The sequence below is a fragment of the Pongo abelii genome, chromosome 19, assembly GCF_028885655.2.
Source record: "Pongo abelii isolate AG06213 chromosome 19, NHGRI_mPonAbe1-v2.0_pri, whole genome shotgun sequence".
Taxonomy (NCBI): Eukaryota; Metazoa; Chordata; class Mammalia; order Primates; family Hominidae; genus Pongo; species Pongo abelii.
The window spans coordinates 36,446,810-36,458,947 of NC_072004.2; positions in this window are offsets into that span (position 1 = coordinate 36,446,810).

The window sequence follows — 12,138 nt, forward strand, 5'->3', positions numbered from 1 at the left end:
CGCTTTGAGGCCTGCGCTGGAAAGGAAATATCTTCACATCAAAACTAGCCAGAAGCATTCTCTGAAACTTCTTTGTGGTGTGTGCATTCAACTCACAGAGTTCAACACTCCTTTTAACAGAGACATTTTGAAACTCTCTTTTTGTGGAATCTGCAAGAGGAAATTTGGACCGCTTGTAGGAATTCGCTGGAAACGGGACAAACTCACACGAAAACGAGACAGAAGCATTCTCCCAAACTTCTCCGTGAGAAGTGAATTCAACCCACAGAGTTTAACGTTTCTTTTCATGGAGCAGTTTGGAAACACACTTTGTGCAGTATATGCAAGGGGTCATTGGGAAAGCTATGAGGCCTGTGTTCCAAAAGTCTATATCTTCACATATAACCTAGAAAGAAGCATTCTCAGAAACTACATTGTGTTGGTTGCATTCAACTCACAGAGGGGAATATTCCTTTTGTTAGAGCAGTCCTGAAACACTGTTTTTTTATAATCTACAATTGGATATTTGCAGACCTCTCAGGCCTGTGGTGGGAAGGGAAATTTCTTCTCAAAACACCTATAGAGAAACATTCTCAGAAACCATTTTGTGATATGTGCATTCAACTCACAGAGTTGAACATTCCTTTTGTTGGAGCAGTTTTGAAACACTCTTTTTGTAGAATCTGCATGTGGATATTTGGACCACTTATAGGAATTTGCTGGAAACGGGATATCCTCACACAAAAGCGAGACAGAAGCATTCTCACAAACTCCTTTCTGATGTGTGCTCTCGACTCAGAGATGTGAAACTGACTTTTCATAGAGCAGTTTGGAAACACTCTTTTTCTAGGATCTGCACGTGGACATTTGGAGCCCTTTGAGGCCTGTGCTGGAAAGGCAATATCTTCACGTAACAAGTAGACAGAAACATTCTCTGAAACTTCTTGTTTTGTGTGCATTCAACTCACAGAGTTGAACATTCCTTTTGACTGAGAAATTTTGAAACACTCTTTTTATAGAATGCGCAAGGGGATATTTGGACCACTTATAGGAATTTGCTGGAAACGGGATGTCCTCACACCAAAACGAGACAGAAGCATTCTCACAAACTACTTTGTGATGTGTGCTCTCAACTCAGAGATGTGAACCTGACTATTGATAGAGCAGTTTGGAAACACTCTTTTTCTAGGATCTGCAAGTGGACATTTGGAGCGCTTTCAGGCCTGTGCTGGAAAGGAAATATCTTCACATAACAAGTAGACAGAAGCATTCTCTGAAACTTCTTTGTGGTGTGTGCATTCAACTCCCAGAGTTGAACATTCCTCTTGACAGAGAAGTTTTGAAACACTCTTTTTATAGAATGTGCAAGTGGATATTTGGACCGCTTCTAGGAATTCGTTGGAAACGGGACACCCTCACACAAAAACAAGTCAGAAGCGTTCTCACAAGCTTCTGTGTGATGTGAGCATTCAGCTCACAGTGCTGAACCTTTCTTTTGATAGAGCAATTTTGAAACACTCTTTTTCTGGAATCAGCAAGTGGACATTTGAGCGCTTTGAGGCCTGCGGTGGAAAGGAAATATCTTCACATCAAAACTAGACAGAAGCATTCTCTGAATCTTCTTTGTGGTGTGTGCATTCAACTCACAGAGTTGAACACTCCTCTTAACAGAGACATTTTGAAACACTCTTTTTGTAGGATCTGCAAGTGGAAATTTGGACCGCTTCCAAGAATTCATTGGAAAGGGACAAACTCACACGAAAACTAGACAAAAGCATTCTCACAAACTTCTCTGTGAGAAGTGAATTCAACCCACATAGTTTAACGTTTCTTTCCATGGAGCAGTTTGGAAACACACATTGTGCAGTATATGCAAGGGGTCATTCGGAAAGCTATGAGGCCTGTGTTCCAAAAGTCTATATCTTCACATATAACCTAGAAAGAAGCATTCTCAGAAACCACATTGTGTTGGTTGCCTTCAACTCACAGAGGGGAATATTCCTTTTGTTAGAGCAGCCATGAAACACTGTTTCTGTATAATCTGCAATTGGATATTTGCAGATCTCTGAGGCCTCTGGTGGGAAGGAAAATTTCTTCTCAAAACACCTATAGAGAAACATTCTCAGAAACCACTTTGTGATATGTGCATTCAACTCACAGAGTTGAACATTCCTTTTGTTAGAGCAGTTTTGAAGGACTCTTTTTGTAGAATCTGCATGTGGATATTTGGACCACTTATAGGAATTTGCTGGAAACGGGATATCCTCACACAAAAACGAGACAGAAGCATTCTCACAAACTCCCTTGTGATGTGTGCTCTCAACTCAGAGATGTGAAACTGACTATTGATAGAGCAGTTTGGAAACACTCTTTTTCTAAGATCTGCAAGTGGACATTTGGAGCGCTTTGAGGCCTGTGCTGGAAAGGAAATATCTTCACATCAAAACTAGCCAGAAGCATTCTCTGAAACTTCTTTGTGGTGTGTGCATTCAACTCACAGAGTTCAACACTCCTTTTAACAGAGACATTTTGAAACCCTCTTTTTGTGGAATCTGCAAGAGGAAATTTGGACCGCTTGTAGGAATTCGTTGGAAACGGGACAAACTCACACGAAAACGAAACAGAAGCATTCTCCCAAACTTCTCCGTGAGAAGTGAATTCAACCCACAGAGTTTAACGTTTCTTTTCATGGAGCAGTTTGGAAACACACTTTGTGCAGTATATGCAAGGGGTCATTGGGAAAGCTATGAGGCCTGTGTTCCAAAAGTCTATATCTTCACATATAACCTAGAAAGAAGCATTCTCAGAAACTACATTGTGTTGGTTGCATTCAACTCACAGAGGGGAATATTCCTTTTGTTAGAGCAGTCCTGAAACACTGTTTTTTTATAATCTACAATTGGATATTTGCAGACCTCTCAGACCTGTGGTAGGAAGGGAAATTTCTTCTCAAAACACCTATAGAGAAACATTCTCAGAAACCATTTTGTGATATGTGCATTCAACTCACAGAGTTGAACATTCCTTTTGTTGGAGCAGTTTTGAAACACTCTTTTTGTAGAATCTGCATGTGGATATTTGGACCACTTATAGGCACTTGCTGGAAACGGGATATCCTCACACAAAAGCGAGACAGAAGCATTCTCACAAACTCCTTTCTGATGTGTGCTCTCAACTCAGAGATGTGAACCTGACTTTTCATAGAGAAGTTTGGAAACACTCTTTTTCTAGGATCTGCAAGTGGACATTTGGAGCCCTTTGAGGCCTGTGCTGGAAAGGCAATATCTTCACGTAACAAGTAGACAGAAACATTCTCTGAAACTTCTTGTTTAGTGTGCATTCAACTCACAGAGTTGAACATTCCTTTTGACAGAGAAATTTTGAAACACTCTTTTTATAGAATGCGCAAGGGGATATTTGGACCACTTATAGGAATTTGCTGGAAACGGGATGTCCTCACACCAAAACGAGACAGAAGCATTCTCACAAACTACTTTGTGATGTGTGCTCTCAACTCAGAGATGTGAACCTGACTATTGATAGAGCAGTTTGGAAACACTCTTTTTCTAGGATCTGCAAGTGGACATTTGGAGTGCTTTCAGGCCTGTGCTGGAAAGGAAATATCTTCACATAACAAGTAGACAGAAGCATTCTCTGAAACTTCTTTGTGGTGTGTGCATTCAACTCCCAGAGTTGAACATTCCTCTTGACAGAGAAGTTTTGAAACACTCTTTTTATAGAATGTGCAAGTGGATATTTGGACCGCTTCTAGGAATTCGTTGGAAACGGGGCACCCTCACACAAAAACAAGACAGAAGCGTTCTCACAAGCTTCTGTGTGATGTGAGCATTCAGCTCACAGTGCTGAACCTTTCTTTTGATAGAGCAATTTTGAAACACTCTTTTTCTGGAATCGGCAAGTGGACATTTGAGCGCTTTGAGGCCTGCGGTGGAAAGGAAATATCTTCACATCAAAACTAGACAGAAGCATTCTCTGAATCTTCTTTGTGGTGTGTGCATTCAACTCACAGAGTTGAACACTCCTCTTAACAGAGACATTTTGAAACACTCTTTTTGTAGGATCTGCAAGTGGAAATTTGGACCGCTTCCAAGAATTCATTGGAAAGGGACAAACTCACACGAAAACTAGACAAAAGCATTCTCACAAACTTCTCTGTGAGAAGTGAATTCAACCCACATAGTTTAACGTTTCTTTCCATGGAGCAGTTTGGAAACACACATTGTGCAGTATATGCAAGGGGTCATTCGGAAAGCTATGAGGCCTGTGTTCCAAAAGTCTATATCTTCAAATATAACCTAGAAAGAAGCATTCTCAGAAACCACATTGTGTTGGTTGCCTTCAACTCACAGAGGGGAATATTCCTTTTGTTAGAGCAGCCATGAAACACTGTTTCTGTATAATCTGCAATTGGATATTTGCAGATCTCTGAGGCCTCTGGTGGGAAGGAAAATTTCTTCTCAAAACACCTATAGAGAAACATTCTCAGAAACCACTTTGTGATATGTGCATTCAACTCACAGAGTTGAACATTCCTTTTGTTAGAGCAGTTTTGAAGGACTCTTTTTGTAGAATCTGCATGTGGATATTTGGACCACTTATAGGAATTTGCTGGAAACGGGATATCCTCACACAAAAACGAGACAGAAGCATTCTCACAAACTCCCTTGTGATGTGTGCTCTCAACTCAGAGATGTGAAACTGACTATTGATAGAGCAGTTTGGAAACACTCTTTTTCTAAGATCTGCAAGTGGACATTTGGAGCGCTTTGAGGCCTGCGCTGGAAAGGAAATATCTTCACATCAAAACTAGCCAGAAGCATTCTCTGAAACTTCTTTGTGGTGTGTGCATTCAACTCACAGAGTTCAACACTCCTTTTAACAGAGACATTTTGAAACTCTCTTTTTGTGGAATCTGCAAGAGGAAATTTGGACCGCTTGTAGGAATTCGCTGGAAACGGGACAAACTCACACGAAAACGAGACAGAAGCATTCTCCCAAACTTCTCCGTGAGAAGTGAATTCAACCCACAGAGTTTAACGTTTCTTTTCATGGAGCAGTTTGGAAACACACTTTGTGCAGTATATGCAAGGGGTCATTGGGAAAGCTATGAGGCCTGTGTTCCAAAAGTCTATATCTTCACATATAACCTAGAAAGAAGCATTCTCAGAAACTACATTGTGTTGGTTGCATTCAACTCACAGAGGGGAATATTCCTTTTGTTAGAGCAGTCCTGAAACACTGTTTTTTTATAATCTACAATTGGATATTTGCAGACCTCTCAGGCCTGTGGTGGGAAGGGAAATTTCTTCTCAAAACACCTATAGAGAAACATTCTCAGAAACCATTTTGTGATATGTGCATTCAACTCACAGAGTTGAACATTCCTTTTGTTGGAGCAGTTTTGAAACACTCTTTTTGTAGAATCTGCATGTGGATATTTGGACCACTTATAAGAATTTGCTGGAAAAGGGATATCCTCACACAAAAGCGAGACAGAAGCATTCTCACAAACTCCTTTCTGATGTGTGCTCTCGACTCAGAGATGTGAACCTGACTTTTCATAGAGCAGTTTGGAAACACTCTTTTTCTAGGATCTGCAAGTGGACATTTGGAGCCCTTTGAGGCCTGTGCTGGAAAGGCAATATCTTCACGTAACAAGTAGACAGAAACATTCTCTGAAAGTTCTTGTTTTGTGTGCATTCAACTCACAGAGTTGAACATTCCTTTTGACAGAGAAATTTTGAAACACTCTTTTTATCGAATGCGCAAGTGGATATTTTGACCGCTTCTAGGAATTCGTTGGAAACGGGACACCCTCACACCAAAACAAGACAGAAGCGTTCTCACAGGCTTCTGTGTGATGTGAGCATTCAGCTCACAGAGCTGAACCTTTCTTTTGTTAGAGCAATTTTGAAACACTCTTTTTCTAGAATCGGCAAGTGGACATTTGGAGGGCTTTGAGGCCTGTGGTGGAAAGGAAATATCTTCACATCAAAACTAGACAGAAGCATTCTCTGAATCTTCTTTGTGCTGTGTGCATTCAACTCAAAGAGTTGAACACTCCTTTTAAGAGAGACATTTTGAAACACTCTTTTTGTAGAATCTGTAAGGGGAAATTTGCACCGCTTGTAGGAATTCGTTGGAAACGGGACAAACTCACACCAAAACTAGACAGAAGCATTCTCACAAACTTCTCTGTGAGAAGTGAATTCAACCCACAGAGTTTAACGTTTCTTTTCATGGAGCAGTTTGGAAATACACTTTTTGCAGTATATGCAAGTGGTCATTCGGAATGCTATGAGGCCTGTGTTTGAAAAGGCAATATCTTCACATATAACCTAGAAAGAATCATTATCAGAAACTACTTTTTGTTGGTTGCATTCAACTCACACAGGGGAATATTCCTTTTGTTAGAGCAGCCATGAAACACTGTTTTTTTATAATCTGCAATTGGACATTTGGAGAGCTCTGAGGCCTCAGGTGGGAAGGGAAATTTCTTCCCAAAACACCTTGAGAGAAGCATTCTCAGAAACCGCTTTGTGATGTGTGCATTCAACTCACAGTGTTGAACATTCCTTTGCTTAGAGCAGTTTTGAAACACTCTTTTTGTAGAATCTGCATGTGGATATTTGGACCACTTATAGGCACTTGCTGGAAACGGGATATCTTCACACAAAAGCGAGACAGAAGCATTCTCACAAACTCCTTTCTGATGTGTGCTCTCAACTCAGAGATGTGAACCTGACTTTTCATAGAGCAGTTTGGAAACACTCTTTTTCTAGGATCTGCAAGTGGACATTTGGAGCCCTTTGAGGCCTGTGCTGGAAAGGCAATATCTTCACATAACAAGTAGACAGAAACATTCTCTGAAACTTCTTGTTTTGTGTGCATTCAACTCACAGAGTTGAACATTCCTTTTGACAGAGAAATTTTGAAACACTCTTTTTATAGAATGCGCAAGGGGATATTTGGACCACTTATAGGAATTTGCTGGAAACGGGATGTCCTCACACCAAAACGAGACAGAAGCATTCTCACAAACTACTTTGTGATGTGTGCTCTCAACTCAGAGATGTGAACCTGACTATTGATAGAGCAGTTTGGAAACACTCTTTTTCTAGGATCTGCAAGTGGACATTTGGAGCGCTTTCAGGCCTGTGCTGGAAAGGAAATATCTTCACATAACAAGTAGACAGAAGCATTCTCTGAAACTTCTTTGTGGTGTGTGCATTCAACTCCCAGAGTTGAACATTCCTCTTGACAGAGAAGTTTTGAAACACTCTTTTTATAGAATGTGCAAGTGGATATTTGGAACGCTTCTAGGAATTCGTTGGAAACGGGACACCCTCACACAAAAACAAGTCAGAAGCGTTCTCACAAGCTTCTGTGTGATGTGAGCATTCAGCTCACAGTGCTGAACCTTTCTTTTGATAGAGCAATTTTGAAACACTCTTTTTCTGGAATCGGCAAGTGGACATTTGAGCGCTTTGAGGCCTGCGGTGGAAAGGAAATATCTTCACATCAAAACTAGACAGAAGCATTCTCTGAATCTTCTTTGTGGTGTGTGCATTCAACTCACAGAGTTGAACACTCCTCTTAACAGAGACATTTTGAAACACTCTTTTTGTAGGATCTGCAAGTGGAAATTTGGACCGCTTCCAAGAATTCATTGGAAAGGGACAAACTCACACGAAAACTAGACAAAAGCATTCTCACAAACTTCTCTGTGAGAAGTGAATTCAACCCACATAGTTTAACGTTTCTTTCCATGGAGCAGTTTGGAAACACACATTGTGCAGTATATGCAAGGGGTCATTCGGAAAGCTATGAGGCCTGTGTTCCAAAAGTCTATATCTTCACATATAACCTAGAAAGAAGCATTCTCAGAAACCACATTTTGTTGGTTGCCTTCAACTCACAGAGGGGAATATTCCTTTTGTTAGAGCAGCCATGAAACACTGTTTCTGTATAATCTGCAATTGGATATTTGCAGATCTCTGAGGCCTCTGGTGGGAAGGAAAATTTCTTCTCAAAACACCTATAGAGAAACATTCTCAGAAACCACTTTGTGATATGTGCATTCAACTCACAGAGTTGAACATTCCTTTTGTTAGAGCAGTTTTGAAGGACTCTTTTTGTAGAATCTGCATGTGGATATTTGGACCACTTATAGGAATTTGCTGGAAACGGGATATCCTCACACAAAAACGAGACAGAAGCATTCTCACAAACTCCCTTGTGATGTGTGCTCTCAACTCAGAGATGTGAAACTGACTATTGATAGAGCAGTTTGGAAACACTCTTTTTCTAAGATCTGCAAGTGGACATTTGGAGCGCTTTGAGGCCTGTGCTGGAAAGGAAATATCTTCACATCAAAACTAGCCAGAAGCATTCTCTGAAACTTCTTTGTGGTGTGTGCATTCAACTCACAGAGTTCAACACTCCTTTTAACAGAGACATTTTGAAACCCTCTTTTTGTGGAATCTGCAAGAGGAAATTTGGACCGCTTGTAGGAATTCGTTGGAAACGGGACAAACTCACACGAAAACGAGACAGAAGCATTCTCCCAAACTTCTCCGTGAGAAGTGAATTCAACCCACAGAGTTTAACGTTTCTTTTCATGGAGCAGTTTGGAAACACACTTTGTGCAGTATATGCAAGGGGTCATTGGGAAAGCTATGAGGCCTGTGTTCCAAAAGTCTATATCTTCACATATAACCTAGAAAGAAGCATTCTCAGAAACTACATTGTGTTGGTTGCATTCAACTCACAGAGGGGAATATTCCTTTTGTTAGAGCAGTCCTGAAACACTGTTTTTTTATAATCTACAATTGGATATTTGCAGACCTCTCAGACCTCTGGTAGGAAGGGAAATTTCTTCTCAAAACACCTATAGAGAAACATTCTCAGAAACCATTTTGTGATATGTGCATTCAACTCACAGAGTTGAACATTCCTTTTGTTGGAGCAGTTTTGAAACACTCTTTTTGTAGAATCTGCATGTGGATATTTGGACCACTTATAGGCACTTGCTGGAAACGGGATATCCTCACACAAAAGCGAGACAGAAGCATTCTCACAAACTCCTTTCTGATGTGTGCTCTCAACTCAGAGATGTGAACCTGACTTTTCATAGAGAAGTTTGGAAACACTCTTTTTCTAGGATCTGCAAGTGGACATTTGGAGCCCTTTGAGGCCTGTGCTGGAAAGGCAATATCTTCACGTAACAAGTAGACAGAAACATTCTCTGAAACTTCTTGTTTAGTGTGCATTCAACTCACAGAGTTGAACATTCCTTTTGACAGAGAAATTTTGAAACACTCTTTTTATAGAATGCGCAAGGGGATATTTGGACCACTTATAGGAATTTGCTGGAAACGGGATGTCCTCACACCAAAACGAGACAGAAGCATTCTCACAAACTACTTTGTGATGTGTGCTCTCAACTCAGAGATGTGAACCTGACTATTGATAGAGCAGTTTGGAAACACTCTTTTTCTAAGATCTGCAAGTGGACATTTGGAGCGCTTTGAGGCCTGCGCTGGAAAGGAAATATCTTCACATCAAAACTAGCCAGAAGCATTCTCTGAAACTTCTTTGTGGTGTGTGCATTCAACTCACAGAGTTCAACACTCCTTTTAACAGAGACATTTTGAAACTCTCTTTTTGTGGAATCTGCAAGAGGAAATTTGGACCGCTTGTAGGAATTCGCTGGAAACGGGACAAACTCACACGAAAACGAGACAGAAGCATTCTCCCAAACTTCTCCGTGAGAAGTGAATTCAACCCACAGAGTTTAACGTTTCTTTTCATGGAGCAGTTTGGAAACACACTTTGTGCAGTATATGCAAGGGGTCATTGGGAAAGCTATGAGGCCTGTGTTCCAAAAGTCTATATCTTCACATATAACCTAGAAAGAAGCATTCTCAGAAACTACATTGTGTTGGTTGCATTCAACTCACAGAGGGGAATATTCCTTTTGTTAGAGCAGTCCTGAAACACTGTTTTTTTATAATCTACAATTGGATATTTGCAGACCTCTCAGGCCTGTGGTGGGAAGGGAAATTTCTTCTCAAAACACCTATAGAGAAACATTCTCAGAAACCATTTTGTGATATGTGCATTCAACTCACAGAGTTGAACATTCCTTTTGTTGGAGCAGTTTTGAAACACTCTTTTTGTAGAATCTGCATGTGGATATTTGGACCACTTATAGGAATTTGCTGGAAACGGGATATCCTCACACAAAAGCGAGACAGAAGCATTCTCACAAACTCCTTTCTGATGTGTGCTCTCGACTCAGAGATGTGAAACTGACTTTTCATAGAGCAGTTTGGAAACACTCTTTTTCTAGGATCTGCACGTGGACATTTGGAGCCCTTTGAGGCCTGTGCTGGAAAGGCAATATCTTCACGTAACAAGTAGACAGAAACATTCTCTGAAACTTCTTGTTTTGTGTGCATTCAACTCACAGAGTTGAACATTCCTTTTGACAGAGAAATTTTGAAACACTCTTTTTATCGAATGCGCAAGTGGATATTTGGACCGCTTCTAGGAATTCGTTGGAAACGGGACACCCTCACACCAAAACAAGACAGAAGCGTTCTCACAGGCTTCTGTGTGATGTGAGCATTCAGCTCACAGAGCTGAACCTTTCTTTTGTTAGAGCAATTTTGAAACACTCTTTTTCTAGAATCGGCAAGTGGACATTTGGAGGGCTTTGAGGCCTGTGGTGGAAAGGAAATATCTTCACATCAAAACTAGACAGAAGCATTCTCTGAATCTTCTTTGTGCTGTGTGCATTCAACTCAAAGAGTTGAACACTCCTTTGAAGAGAGACATTTTGAAACACTCTTTTTGTAGAATCTGTAAGGGGAAATTTGCACCGCTTGTAGGAATTCGTTGGAAACGGGACAAACTCACACCAAAACTAGACAGAAGCATTCTCACAAACTTCTCTGTGAGAAGTGAATTCAACCCACAGAGTTTAACGTTTCTTTTCATGGAGCAGTTTGGAAACACACTTTTTGCAGTATATGCAAGTGGTCATTCGGAATGCTATGAGGCCTGTGTTTGAAAAGGCAATATCTTCACATATAACCTAGAAAGAATCATTATCAGAAACTACTTTTTGTTGGTTGCATTCAACTCACACAGGGGAATATTCCTTTTGTTAGAGCAGCCATGAAACACTGTTTTTTTATAATCTGCAATTGGACATTTGGAGAGCTCTGAGGCCTCAGGTGGGAAGGGAAATTTCTTCACAAAACACCTTGAGAGAAGCATTCTCAGAAACCGCTTTGTGATGTGTGCATTCAACTCACAGTGTTGAACATTCCTTTGCTTAGAGCAGTTTTGAAACACTCTTTTTGTAGAATCTGCATGTGGATATTTGGACCACTTATAGGCACTTGCTGGAAACGGGATATCCTCACACAAAAGCGAGACAGAAGCATTCTCACAAACTCCTTTCTGATGTGTGCTCTCAACTCAGAGATGTGAACCTGACTTTTCATAGAGCAGTTTGGAAACACTCTTTTTCTAGGATCTGCAAGTGGACATTTGGAGCCCTTTGAGGCCTGTGCTGGAAAGGCAATATCTTCACATAACAAGTAGACAGAAACATTCTCTGAAACTTCTTGTTTTGTGTGCATTCAACTCACAGAGTTGAACATTCCTTTTGACAGAGAAATTTTGAAACACTCTTTTTATAGAATGCGCAAGGGGATATTTGGACCACTTATAGGAATTTGCTGGAAACGGGATGTCCTCACACCAAAACGAGACAGAAGCATTCTCACAAACTACTTTGTGATGTGTGCTCTCAACTCAGAGATGTGAACCTGACTATTGATAGAGCAGTTTGGAAACACTCTTTTTCTAGGATCTGCAAGTGGACATTTGGAGTGCTTTCAGGCCTGTGCTGGAAAGGAAATATCTTCACATAACAAGTAGACAGAAGCATTCTCTGAAACTTCTTTGTGGTGTGTGCATTCAACTCCCAGAGTTGAACATTCCTCTTGACAGAGAAGTTTTGAAACACTCTTTTTATAGAATGTGCAAGTGGATATTTGGACCGCTTCTAGGAATTCGTTGGAAACGGGGCACCCTCACACAAAAACAAGACAGAAGCGTTCT